Here is a 12,631-nt window from a genome sequence, read left to right on the forward strand (position 1 = left end):
GCACCCCCCTACCCTCCTCCGCTATCTTCACATTTCATTCCTTGCATTATACTTTCATCCAACCTGTATTTCTGTATTTATTTTGGCGCGAATATTCTCAAATTAATTTCGCTCGTGGAAGCAGGTAGAAAGAGTATGAATTTAATACATGTCTCCGTTAATTATGTATAAACATTTTTAAAGGTAATTTCCATTCGAACACTGAAAGTTAATCTCGTATAGAATAATTGTTGTCGTCTTGGTTTATGCTTTCTTAGATCGGACTTCCTGAATTAGTAGTTTGCATGAGCGTTATCTCTTGGAACAGAATATTGTGTCATTTGTCTTGCTAACCCCCTCCCTCCCCTTCCTCCACTTTCTCTCTCTCTCTCTCTCTCTCTCTCTCTCTCTCTCTCTCTCTCTCTCTCTCTCTAGTCTTGCTTATATAACTATGCGCCTACAGTCAGAATATGAAAAATTTCCATTTTGTATAAAAGCCCGCATACGTAAATTCACACTTGCTTGCATATACACAGAATGGAATATCTACTGGTGAATCAGCTAATTCTAGTACTCCATCGGCCTTACTACCTTGACACTGGTTTTTTTTCCAACTTCCACTTACAGCAGTTACACTCAGCCTCCAGGTTAATGGTAGGAGGCTCAGATGCTTCTTCTATCATTTTTTTCGCTTTATCTTCTCCCGCTTATGAAAATTACATAACGAATAGCGCTAAATTAGCAGTTTTGTTTAACAGCGATGACTCAAAAGATATTGTCTTAGTATGTAACAAAACGCAGACAACTAAATACCTTTGGAGAGAGAGAGAAGTGTTATTAAGCAATCTTGTTGTCCCGTTATGGTTGGACTGTTGTTCGGCGACAGTAACCGTTGTTGATGGCCTGCATTACGAAACTTGTGGCCGTTAACAAAATTGATCTTGATGGCGTTAACTGAAAGTTTTCCCTTTTAAGGACTTGAAAAACAAAACAAAGAATCGGAAACAAAACAGAGAATCTGTTGATTCTATCTGCTGAGATTTATATGTCGACGAACTATTGAAAAACCAGCTGTTTCCTTCCCAAGGTGTAGAACACCGCGTGGAACCGATGTAATTTGGTAGGGAGAATCGCACATTAAGCCTTAGAATTAGTAGAGCTTTAATTGTTGTTTTGGGTTGTAACTCTCTTTTCTAGGTGCTCATGTTAGATCCCTCCATATAATTATTGTAATTTTAAAGTTGATGTGAGCGAGACTTCAGTCGTTAAAGTGAGGTTCGTACTAATTATGTTACGGCATGGGTCTTGCTTCATTTTATGCATTGTTCTCTAAACAGCGCTTATATCGCCTGTTTGTCCTATTTAGTTTTCTGTAAAAGAAAACTGTTGAGATGGCTATTTTGTCTGTCCGTCCGCACTCTCTGTTCGCCCTCATCTCTTAAAAACTACTGAGGCTAAAGGGCTGCAAATTGGTATGTTGATAAGACACCCTCCAATCATCAAACATACCAAATCGCAGCTCTCTCGCCTCAGTAGTTTTTATTTTATTTAAGGTTAGGTTAGTCATGATCGTGCGTCTGGCACCGCTATATATACCAGCAACACAGGCCACCACCGGACCGTGGCTGAAAGTTTAATGGGACACGGCTGAGAGTTTCTTGGGCCGTGGCTGAGAGTTTCATACAGCATTATACGCTGTACCGAAAACTCGAATGCGCCGAGGAAACCTCGGCGCATATTTTACTTGTATTTTTGTCTCACTCAGTGCTTTTTCATGATCTGTATACAGTTGTACTTTTCAGCTACCATTTTGATGAGGTAATCATTCCTCAGCGGATGCTTATATTTTAATTTTTATGGCATTTGAACATACCTCTAGATTCCATAGGATTTTTGTTTTACATTGATAAAGCTACAGGGGCTAACGAAAGGCCATTTTTTAAATATATGTATTTATTCAAGACAAATCATATTATTATGGCATTTCCTTTTATATCCACGATTACGACATTGTTCACACACACACACACACAATGAGGATTGCCTTCGAGTTTGTTGGTTTGTTTATTCTCATGCATGGTTATTTTCATTTACATTAATTAGTAACCTTTAAAAAACGCTGGATCAATCCCATCAGATTACTTTCACTGGACTTACAGAATTCCATGCATAACATTTGGCCTTGAAAAACTGAGAGCATCTCCAGTTTAGCTCTTTAGATCATTAACGTTTTAATGAAAGTTAATGGTATGTGGCCGTAGGGTTTCCTTTTCCTAAGCGGGTTATCCTTTTTGGGAGTTGGACAACGCCCAGCACGATTTTTTCCTTTATTTAATATCATGAATAATCGTTAATTGTCATTACGTTGTGCTGATGAGTCGTCTTTATTTACTTATGTCTTTGATGTTCAAGTTTTTTGGTTACCCGATAGCATATAGAATATATGCATGTGTAATTGTCCATTTATATGCATATTTTCCTGTGTATAGAGAATTGTCTGCAGAAACACATGATCATCTATGCATTTGTTTCCACCATACCTTTTTTCCCCCCTTTCAAAGGGGTGGTGCCGAAAAAGTAGGGCTATTTAGTATCTCAGTAAGTCTTAGAGTTTTAGGTTGGTAGCTCGACGGTCTCTTCTTTTTCTTCTTCTTCTTCTTCTTCTTCTTCTTCTTCTTCTTCTTCTTCTTCTTCTTCTTCTTCGACAGCTGGATATATTGTGGAAAGTAGACTGCCAACGAGCAAGAGACCTAGCAAACGTGAGTCAAGCGCTGTACCACACAGCTGTTTTTTTTTTCTTTTTGACTATGGAGTTGTCACTTCCCTAAGCCATATTATATATATATATATTCACACATATATATATATACATACATACATACACACACACACACATATATATATATATATATATATATATATATATATATATATATATATATATATATATATGTATATATGTATATATATGTATATATGTATGTATGGATATATATTGTCCGTGTGTGCAATTGATGTAAATTTGCATTTACGGTTATGCTTATTTGATAATGTGTTTTACTGTTTACAAAGTAAAGGGAGTATATTGATCATAAATTCCAATTAGGATGTTCTCACGGATTTAGAGAACTTAATGCCAAGAGTTTGGTTTCGGGAAATTATCCATCTATTAATGTTTTTAAACTAAAAGTATTGGTGTATTTTATTTGGTCATTATTTTCGAACTTTTAATAATGCATTACATGGATTAACTTCTACTTTTTTAACTATAATTTTGATATAAAAAATTAGGTTTACAGAAATTGTTGACACTGTTTCGCCAAGGAATGGATTTCGTGGTTCATTGCTAATATTTCTAGCAGAGTATCCCATATTATTACCCTACAGAACCTTTCCCAGTTTAGGTGATACTTATAGGGAGTGTAAAATGTAAATGTGCAATTGGCTTTTTCATTGTTAGTATACAATATGTAGCAGATACCCATATTATTATTATACGGCATCATCCTCTGTTCAGATGATACTTATAGTAAATGTGGAAAGTAACTGTAAAGTCGGTTTTTTATTGTTTCAGATTTTTCTTAATCAAGAGAGCTAATATATTTGAACACCTCGATACGGTGAAAAGCAAGCAGATATGACCAATGCTTTCAGCTTTTATGATTATATATTTTCCTAATTTGTTAAAAAGTTCAGAAAATTTGCGGTGCTCCTACACAAAACAAAGAGACATCGACGCTAGCTACCTGTCTTAAAATATCTTTCTTTACGGTGTGTGTTTTTTTTACCTGGTTTTATCGTTTCCTTTCCTTACCTGTTTTCGTATCGTCTTCCATTCATCATGTCTACCTGCTCGTTCAATTTACGAGCAATCGTAGGCATTTTTTTCCGTCGTGATTTGAGGGGAAACTAATGAGCGCAGGCTGCACCTTCCATTATAGATGAGTAAGGACCTCGATAATTGGCGATAAAGCCGGATTTATTGCGTATTAGACCATTGTTAACACCTCGTTCCTCATCGCTCTTGCCGCCAATTGACACTTCAGGTAGCAGGTTTGCAGGGGTCAAGTTTTTGCCTCGCAGCGAATGTCTCCATTCTCGAAGTCGCTTAATTTAGATGTGGCTTCTAACTGCTTCAGATCTCAACATTATACTTGCGCATCTTTTGCCACAACACTTACGTAACAAACTATCCGCCACGTGGCCCTTCTCTCTCTCTCACTCCGTAGCCTGAGTAGAACCTTATTTTTTACAGTATCTCATTAGCAATAAGAGAACCTCTTTTTCTTACGTAGATTTTTGGAACTAACATTTTAATGTTTTCTCTATTGTTATCTGAGATTGAAAATGTTTCTATTCCTTCTTTCTATAAAAGATTAATTAATTTTCCCAACATGATCCTTTTCTTCAGTAATGATGGTTTCTTTAACTCATTTCTTTTTCGTATTTATTCTTTCACCACATCCTCATCCACCACCATCATAAACTTTTACTCACCGATTTGTCTACCTCTAACAAAGACGTTTACTCAGTTCTTCCCTATCTTACACGTCGAATTAGAGTTCTGGTATTTTTTTCTGTTCCATGCATAGTGCGGACAATGCTTTCACTTCTGACCTTCTGTGTATCTAACTCCTACGAAATAATCATGGTCATAAACTTCATTATTGTCTGTTAGGTATTTCTACACTTTTAGCAACTGTTCTAATCAACAGATTATTTAATATCCTGAAAACTGGCTTGGTCAGAGGCAGAGATCTGGAGGTGATTGGTCATTTAGAATATTTAAGTTGTCGTTTTTTTATTATTTCGTTAGTGTTATTGATAATGAGCATATGTTGTAATGGAATGAGCGGTGAAGTCTTGACCTCGCAGAAGGAAGCTTAACCAGAGTAGAGCACCCTGAAACAGGGCTGGTTCTGTCCATAGACTTAGTAACTAAATAAACTCTACGAATTTATCATATCTCATTCCGGTATACATATGACTTGCTATCTGGAAAAGAATACCGTGGGATAGGGGATAAGACATCACTGGCACCAAAGGGGGTGGGGGTGGGAAGGGGCGACTTGTAAAAATAACCGAAAACAACAGATTTTAGTGTCTAATCCACAGTTTTTGGGGTCGCTGAGGTGAATGGTTCAGCCCCGATAGGAATTAGGGGTGAGAAGGGGTGAAACATGAAATGTTAAAAATGACAGATATTAGTGTCAGATGCATAGTTTTTGAGGACGCTGAGATGGATAATAACACTCCCGATGCCCTTTAAGTCCAAGTTCAGCCACGACAGGAAAGGAGGGGTGAGAAGGGGTGAAATACAAAATGTTAAAAATACTGGAAAATGTAATTGAAGCAACTATCTTAACAGAGGAGAGAGAGAGAGAGAGAGAGAGAGAGAGAGAGAGAGAGAGAGAGAGAGACAGTAGTGTGGGTGTTAGGGAGGAGAGAGAGAGAGAGAGAGAGAGAGAGAGAGAGAGAGAGACAGAGTGGGTGTTAGGGAGAGAGAGAGAGAGAGAGAGAGAGAGAGAGAGAGAGAGAGAGAGAGAGAAAGAAAGAGAGAGAGTTTATCGGTTGTCATTCAGAGTTTTCCCGGGCAGCGCTGGGTTGGTCAGCTAGTAAAATATATAAGGTCAGATGGAAGGAAGACTATAAGTATAAAAAATCACAGAATAGTTTCTTGGGTTTACATGCCCTACAGGGGAACCAAACCCAACAATATAAAAGGCTATGGTACAAAGGCTTTATCAGACTAAAAGGTTTTAGAACTTCACGGGAGTTATATGATCACCACCCACCGTTTATAACTAAGTGTAGCACACTTGAAATGACCAAGCAGATGTGAATGACGGTTGACATGATGTTATTATTGTGTTTTTTTTTATTATGGTAATTACTGTTTCCATTTAGCCAATTACCACAATATAATAGACACTGTAAATGCCAGTTATGAGTATATCCTTTATATTTAGTAAACTCTCTTTAGGATGGGTTTATCCTCTCATAAACGTTTTGGTACAGCCTTGTGATAGCTATTACTCTGCGAGTTGTAAATTTAGGTACTCATTGGGATGTGCTGTGCTGGAAAGGTTATAACGTATTCTGTTTTAGGTTCTAAGGAATCTATAACGTTGAAGATTAACCCTATTTGATTATGCAAGTCTTTAATATTCATTTTAACATATTCCATTTTATAAAAATATAATAAAGTGTGCAGTGAAAGCGAAACTCTTACTGTAATTTGATGCAAAATCATTCTGGAAACCACAGCTATGATACAGTGCAATGAAATGTATTGTTTGGTGTCTTTTATTTACGAGCCATTTTAATATAACTTGAGTTGATTGCTCTCTCCCACGTTCACTGCTTTCCCTTCTTTGGTTATGAGCGATTAAGAGAACTATCTGTGCTCATTCTAGATGATTTGTCTTCAAAGTGTTGAAGTCTCTCTCTCTCTCTCTCTCTCTCTCTCTCTCTCTCTCTCTCTCAATCAGTATCTTAGAGATGAACTGCTGTGTTTATGGAATGACTGGATAATTTTAACCTTATTTGGATAGAATATTAAAGAGTTCCTGAATTTTTTATCCAGCAAAACGTGTCTCAGGGGAATGCTGTCTGTTGTACATGTGAAAGCTCTCTCTCTCTCTCTCTCTCTCTCTCTCTCTCTCTCTCTCTCTCTCTCCTATCAGATTAGAGATTTTCTCTATCTCTTTTAAACTGAAACTACGCCAGAGGTATTTGCCGGTAAAGAAAGATTTTATCTCGAGTATTTATAAAAAAACATTTTCGTAATCCTGCACTAGCTGTCAAATGTCTCATCTGAAAGATCTTTCTTCATAAAGGATTTTGCTGCTGATTCATTGCTTTGATGCCAGAGTGCAGGACCAGCATCTCATGCCCTGCGTCTTGTGGGATGCCTCCAGCACATGAAAAAGTGGGAGGTTGAACTGTCGAATGGGTTGAATAGTGTATATATATATATATATATATATATATATATATATATATATATATATATATATATATATATATATATATATATATATATATTGTATATATATTACATGATGCGGTTAGGTATGTGTGATATCATCATTACAGTTGCACAAAAAAAAATGAGTTAAAAACCATTCAGAACCTTTTATAGAATCTATAATCAAGTCAGGCTATGTGTGCAAATTCTACCTAGATTATATTGTATCATAAATTAGAGAATTCCGTTTCAACGAGGAACACTTCGTTGTCATACTTATTGTTACAGAAATATCGTAATTACAGACTTCTTCAATATTTCATTTTCATGAAAGGTTGAACTCAATTTTTAGATTTTAACAAGCAGAAAAAGCAAATAATTCAACCAGGCATTGATTTCGATGCTTCCATTTATTCCCTGAGTGTCTCTCTCTCTCTCTCTCTCTCTCTCTCTCTCTCTCTCTCTCTCTCTCTCTCTCTCTCTCTCTCTGAGTTCTTATATCCATTGATCGTATTTAAGAAATGTTTTTTGCATCTTCAATCAAATCTTTCTTATCGCAGATGTTTGATACGGTCTCCGTCGTTTTCTCCTCTCCATGATTATTGCACCATTCTTATCTCTGATTTACTAGCGATACTTTGAGTTCCATTTTCGTTTCGGTTGGTTCAATACAGGAAATATTTGAGTTCAGGTACATCTGCCCCTGAACTCGAAATATGCAAATTGTTGAAAATGGTGATTAGTTTGATAGTGGATATATGGTACGACTGTACTTGCTAACGTTATTTCAGAAACTTTTAATGCATTATTATTATTATTATTATTATTGTTATTATTATTATTATTATTATTATTACATTAATGTAGGGAGCAGTAGCAACAGCGTCACTATATTTTCTTATCTCTCTCTCTCTCTCTCTCTCTCTCTCTCTCTCTCTCTCTCTCTCATAGGGCTATTAACACTCATAACTTATTGTTTATTGTTTCTACATACTCCTATTTTGATGTATAATTGCGGAAATCTTAACTTGCACCGCCAATGTGTTTTGCATTCATATAATTCGTACATTTATCCTGCACTTTAAAATTTTGATTTTATTTCAAATCAGTTAGTACATTTTCTCCCACCATTTGCTGATTTTTTTTTTTTTTTCATTCAGTTTGTACAGCAGAAACAGAGCCTCTTTCTCTCACGGTCTTCTCTCTTGCAATGGGTTACGGAGGTACAGTGCATCACCGCCACACCGGTAATTTACCCGGACCACCACGGAGCTGGGAGGGATTTTCGTGTATATTTTGCTTGAAAATATGGAAACCCAACTGCGACTTTTACTAGCGTTTTATTACCGCCATTGTTTATAATTGTTTACTCAACATAGACGAGCCGTCCTCTCTCTCTCTCTCTCTCTCTCTCTCTCTCTCTCTCTCTCTCTCTCTGCTTTGTATTTTTCATCCTTGGTTATGTTTGATTTGGTAAGCCGTATTGTATTACCGTTGAGATAGCACGTTTTTGGAATTTTTTTTATTATCAATGTGATCTGTCTTTTGCATTTTGTAATTGTATGTTGTTGGAGAAAATATACGTTAAACATGCTTAATGAAATTGGTGAATAATCCCTTCATGAATATGAATATGTAAAGAATTATACGTCTACTACTACTAGAGGGACTCTCCAGTAGTTTTATTTCCAAATTTTATCTAATGCTTTCCCCTTCTACTTACACAATTACAGAATGTAAAATATTAGTTCTGTTGGATGTAAAATAATAGTTACTTCAGTGCACTCAAGCTACTCTTTAATACTCCTCACCAAATTGACAGTACATATAAGACCAATAAAATGAAAGAGAGAGAGAACAATAACAACAGCAACAACAACAGCTGTATCAGGAGGAAGACTCGATAGCACTCAGCACTACTAAACGTCCCACTTTTCTGTGTAGAACGGTTTCTATTTTCCTCCAGGAGTACAACACTCGACTTTGAAGAGCCAGGTGGAAAAGGGTCTTGATAAATTAGTTTGATGATCACCTTCGACCTCTCCTACAGGAGTGTCGAAAGTCGGCGTTCTGAGCGTCCCACGGGCCGAAAGGTCACCTCGAGGTTATCGGCAAAATGACAAGAAATAATCGGTGTGGGTGGTGGGATTGAATCCCTTTGTAGGCAGCAAATGCGCGGCTGTCCCACCCGCCTATAGGGCATCGGAAATCTTTCTTTTCTTATATAATGGTGTTATGATGTCATCGGATGGTCTCCCGCATGCAAGGGCAGCGATTTTGCGTTTGTTTGGCCTTTCGTTAGAGGCTTGCGTTCGTATTGGAACGCATCGTTTCATTTCGTGTCGTTGCAGTATATTATATATTCTGGCATGAAATATTTTTGCTTCTGTCTAGCACGCGCATAGATACCCATGTATATAGATGCTTGTGGACATTGTATCTGTGCACAATCTATCTGTGCACAATCTAGGTTTTTATACTATGAAAGAGGAGGGAAATTATAAATCTATTTCTACAAATAGAAAAATAATGATCCCCCTATAGCGGAAGATTAGGCTTTAACAGAATTTTAGGAATCTGTTTGTATATAGCAGTATGAGGAAAAACAGACCGAGTACCCTTCCAGTTCCATACAAAAAAGATTTATTGTTTGCCTCCGGGTTTGTAACGGGTGGTGCCGAATGGGTTTTAGCGGTCCTTTGATAATTATAATGTATTTCTTTTTATACTGTAGGCTCTTCTAACATTTCTTTTATTCTTTTACGACATTTCCTTAATTTTTATGTCTCTTTGTAAATTTAAGTCGTGTTATTTATTTGTTCGTAAATGTTTGAAATACGAGTATGTAGGAGTCTTATTTTGTTTTAAAAATTTAGGTTAATCTTTTCACAAGTTGAAGAGCTTTTATTTTATGGCTTCTGTTTATCTTCACCTGAATATTATTTGTATTTTCATAGAGCATCTAAAACCAAAGAGTAAATTTACTTCTTAAATGTATCTGTTTCTCAAGTTTATTACAAGGCTCATTGCCTTGTTTTATAATTTTTAACATGGTTAAATAATTATGTGAGCGATGAATGGAGTGCCTGATTGCGGAGCCAACATAGAAAGTGTGGGTTATAAAGGAAATTCAGTTGGTCACTGTTTCTGTATTGAATTTTTCTAACGTCTTCTGCCTTGTGCCATTTGGTAAAATGAAGTGTATGTCATATATTTTAGTGGATCTCATGAACTGGTGAGAGTACCACGCGGTAAAAACCAAAAGAAGTGAACCTTCAGTGAAGAAACAAACCAGCAAAATTAAGTATACCTGTAGTTTAACCAGACCACTGAGATAGGCTGCTCCTGAAGGATTAGATCATTTACGTGTATTGAGAACCAATTGGTTACCCAGCAACGGACCTACAGCATACTGTAACTGAACTGACATTATAGCGGAGAAAATGAATTTCTATTACCAGAAATAAATTCCTCTAATTTTTCATTAGCTGCCGAGACTCGAACTCGGGCCTAGCGACAACTTCTCCTGACTCACTCCAACGAGGAACTTAAACCAGTTCAGAATTACTGCTTTTGTTAAATGCGCTAGGCATGAGGATGTTGATTTCACATATATATATATATATATATATATATATATATATATATATATATATATATATATATTAACTTTATCACATATACAAATTGTTCTGGTATTAGTAGAATTATTAAAGGATTTCATTCAAACTGGATGGTATCTAATGGCATCCAGTTTGAATGAGGTTCTTTTAGTAATATATATATATATATATATATATATATATATATATATATATATATATATATATATATATATATATGTATGTATGTATGTATGTATGTATGTATGTAGGCTATATATATGTATATATACATGCAGTATATATAATTTTACTGGTCTCCTTTTACCGGATTGCAATTGCAATAACCACATTGCTGTCTTAGGTTGTCGATTTCTTCACACTTTTTGGATAAGCTTTTTATCACTTAGCCTAAGATCCAAGTGGAAGAATACGAAGCAATTCTGACGTCCGTAGCAGGGTTTGAATCCATATCCGGAGGACAGAAAGAGGTCACGTTACCCACCTGATCACAAGAAGCATTAAGAGTCTGTTGCTGCTTATACATACCGTACAAACACCTGTCTAATTCACCTTCAATAAATGTATCTGCTTTCGATAATTATATGTTGTATGAGCGGCAATAGACTTGTAATCGTTGTCGTGGTCAGGTGGGTAACATGACCTATTTCTGATACTCTGAATGCGGGTTCGAATCCTGCTACGGACGTCAGACTTACTTCATACTCTTCCGTTTAGATCTTAGGCTTTGTAGTGACAAGCGTATTCAAAATGTGTAAAGAAATCGAGAAGCTAAAAAGGGCATTGTGGCTATTACAGTTATATATATACATATATATATATATATATATATATATATATATATATATATATATATACGCATATATCGTATATATATAGCATATTATTTGTGTATATATATATATATTTATATAAATATATTTATATTTTTATATATAAATATATATATATATATATATATATATATATATATATATAATAAATACACATATATATATACATATATCGTATATATATATTTATATATATATTTATATTTTTATATATTTATATTTTTATATATAAATATAGATATATATATATATATATATATATATATATATATATTGCATGAGTTAAAAAGGTGATACAAATTATAAACAGAGTATATAGCACAAGGAAGGTGCAACAACAACTGCAAGATCTGGGACTTCACTCCAAGATAGTTTCAAGCTAAAACCACATACAGTAGAAAAAGAATTTCACAAAGTATAGTAGGTTTTTCAAATATATACTTAGATTAAATGAGTATGAGACCAAATAATGCATACAAAGGTCGTTACATTTAAACTAGAGGTTATCAGAAATTCTTGTTAATGCCCATCGCTTTTCCTTGGTTTATTCTGTACCTGGGTCCATCCCGAACAGCTGTTGCTTGTCATAAGGCCACCCTCAAGTGTACTGACCTCTGTGTTAGTTCAGTGGTTTTATACTCGTTTAATCTAATCTTGTTTGTTTTAGTTGTAAAGCCATGTTTTCTTGTAATCTGTTTTCTGTTGTCTGTAGTTTGTTTGAGATTATCTTAGAGTAAGGGTGAAAGATCTTGCACCATGTTGTTTCACTTCCTTGTTACTGTATACTGTTTGTTTCTCTCTCTCTCTCTCTCTCTCTCTCTCTATATATATATATATATATATATTATATATATATATATGTATATATATATATATATATATATATACACACTCACACACACACACACATTTGTCATTAACACTCAAAATTACCAGTTGAATTGATTGTATTGAACTGACAGTATCTTTTTACTTCTCTGGTTAAAGCAATTCATAATTTTCTGTGTTATCGAGGCATGCCTCGTTAAATCACCGAGAACTTGCTTAATCAGTTAAAGGATTTTTTGTTACCATTTATAATTTTACTTCTGTTAAACTGCACGATCCGTCGGTACCTGCCCACTGTTACAAACTAATCTTCTCAGCTGCCAAATTTAATAGCAAGGTAAAATAGTAGTAACTTTTTAAAAAGAAATATTCGGCGTTCCGTAAATGGATGCTTGCAT

This window comes from Macrobrachium rosenbergii, chromosome 51, assembly GCF_040412425.1.
Source record: "Macrobrachium rosenbergii isolate ZJJX-2024 chromosome 51, ASM4041242v1, whole genome shotgun sequence".
Classification (NCBI taxonomy): domain Eukaryota; kingdom Metazoa; phylum Arthropoda; class Malacostraca; order Decapoda; family Palaemonidae; genus Macrobrachium; species Macrobrachium rosenbergii.